Genomic DNA, 2809 nt, shown 5'->3' with positions numbered 1-2809 from the left:
AAAAAAAAGCTCCCCAGGAGATTTGAATGAGCAGGAGGGTTGGGGACCACTAGTCTTGTGTATGGCGAGGGCTCAGTACATATTGGCTAGTTATTACACAGCTTAGCTAAACAAAGAAGTAAGATGTTATACATTTCAGTTCTTCCCTTGGATCTACTCTGCATTTGGCTTCTTTCTCCCACTTCCATCTGCTTTGATCCAGCATGAATCTGAAACCAGTATAAATCAAAACCAAAGATGTCCTAAGGTGCTCCCACTGAGACAGAGGTGCCTTTGAATACAGGTCTTTTCATTAACCTAGAGATGAGAGGGGAAATGTCAACTTCTCCAGTGGGAGTCCTTCCTTTGATATCAAGGTGGGGTGCATTCCAAAAATCCCAGCACACTAGGGGTTTTAGGGGGCAAGGAGGACTTCAGTCAAGTCACCAGAGATCCCTAAATAATGCAAAGCAGAGAGTCAATGCAATGATGAGAATACTAATTTCTTGAGCTTGTATTTCTCTCCATCAGTGTAGATAATCGTCTTTTTGAAAATGTCCTTTTGTCATATTTATGATGGTGACACACATCCATTATGAATACAGTAGCTCATTTGCAACACGACCTGACAAATATTGAATGTTCTAGGCTACATTTAGTTTCAAGGTAACTAAAATCATTTGTGTTTCTTAGTAATCAGAAAGCGTTCGGATCACACAAATCTTAAAATTGTGGGACCTTTATGACTTGTCCTGCACAATCAATCCACCAACCAGGACCAGACTGGGGTTGAGGTAGGAGCTGGGGGAGTGGAGACGCAAGCCAATTTGGCCTCAAAAATCAGGAGGACGTTAATTTCAGGCTGAGGTTCAGGGACACGTTTTTAGAGGGGAGCTGGGAAAACTAGTCACAAATGGGTTCCTCGCTGACATCCGCTGACCACTTCTTCCAGCTAAGTCAGGGAAAAGGGTTACAGACCCAAGGCGTTGAGGACTCAGAATGTGAAACCTGACTTGGGGAGACTCTCAGAGGCCTGAGTCCCCACACCCAATGGTTGAATACCTGCTACATTTGCTGAGACGTGGATCTTAGAGAAAGGAGCAGATCCTACCCAGAAGCTATTTGTTTTCTAGCTGACTCCCTGATTCCTAGACACCCAAGAAGGAAACGCCTAAGAGATATTACCAAATAATGCAGGTTTAGACGGCAAAAGAAGCATTATAGTCAGGACATTACTGAGTTTTGTAGCCATCGTGAGTCCTGAAGTTAATTGAGCAGGTTAAGAAAAAGATTTCTTTTTAGAATAGAATAGAATAGACTGCACTAGACTAGAACAGGTACTCTCCTTTTGGTTGAGAAAATTGTTAGGATTAAGTACTGTTTTCTAACAGTTTTGTTTCATTTATGTATGCCTGTGTGTGTGCATATTAGACTATGATGTAAAATGGAATTTTTTTGCTGTGGTTTAAGTTTCAAAATGAATTAAATTTTCCACATTAGGGGACAGAATCTCTTCAGGGCAGAATCTGCAAACTGGTGCTCACAGGCTACATATAGCCTATTAGGAGTGGGTAGATCGGGGATTTTGTGATTGTTGTTGTTTTACAGTTCACAAAATGAGGTTTTGCAAAAAAGATATGAGTCAATGACCAACAGTTAAAAGTCAGGAGGTCTCATGTTTTGAAAATTCAAATATTCAGCTTCTTCTCAAATACCAGAACATTTGGAAATAATGAGTCTGCCTTCCCTTAGGCCAGAATAGCCCAGACAAACTTTCGTCTGAAAAAGAGCTAAGTCTGATGGGTAAATCAGGTGGATCTATTCCTACATCATTCTCTGTTCTGTGATTCTTTGGCTTGACAATGATTTGGACCTGCCAGGTGCTCTTGCTCCAGGTACATTTCTGGCCCTATCACTCACCCACCTTGTGCTCCAGTCAAACTGGAGAACTCACTTATCCAGCAGTGGTTCCCACAATCCTCTCAATATGCAGCACTCTCTCTCCACCCCAGACCCTCTGCTGGTTGAAACCATTACCAAAGCCCGGTTCAGTCATTTTGACCTCCCAAAAAGCTTTTCTGAATCTTCCTGTATTTTCTGGTACTGCCCATCCCCGAACCCTCCAAGTATATTCTACCTCTCTACTGCTCTTGCAGGACCCATAATTCTCTAAAATATATTATCCTTATTCATCATTATCTGTCTCCTTGAGCAAGTCATGAGCTCCCTGAATGCAGGAACCATGTCACATACATCCCTGCTGTACCATCCCATTGTCCAGACCACTGAATTGCATATAGCAGATACTCAATAATTTCTTGACAAATTGAATTGCAAAAGACTTCAATACAAGGTTATTTATTACAGCATCATTTGAAATAGCAAAAAAAAAATTGAAAACAATCCAACTGTCCATCAGTTGAGTTTGAATAAATCAATCACAGCACCTCCATACAGTGGAATAATCTGAGACTATTAGCGATGATTTAGATCTATATTTGGTGATGTAGAAAGAGGTTCAGGGCATATTACTCAGCAATTGCCAGAACCACAAAGACAGCATTAGCTAAAAATGTTTTTGAATAGACATTTTTACGTGTAGAAAAGATATGAAAAGATATTAATTAATTCACCTCACGAATATTTACTGAATGCTGATCATGAATCAGGAACTATTCTAAAAGCTGTACATATAGTATTAAACTAAGCAAAGTCTCTATGAACATGGAGCTACCTAGCATTCTAGGGCAGATAGTAGAAAAATACTATATGTAAAACAATAATAAGAGCAACAGAAATAAAGCAGGAAAATTTAATAAAAAGTGATAGA

This window comes from Propithecus coquereli, unplaced genomic scaffold, assembly GCF_000956105.1.
Source record: "Propithecus coquereli isolate 6110/MARCELLA unplaced genomic scaffold, Pcoq_1.0 Scaffold347, whole genome shotgun sequence".
NCBI classification, from domain to species: Eukaryota; Metazoa; Chordata; class Mammalia; order Primates; family Indriidae; genus Propithecus; species Propithecus coquereli.
The sequence above is the reverse complement of the archived record's forward strand: the minus strand, read 5'-3'. Positions refer to the sequence as shown.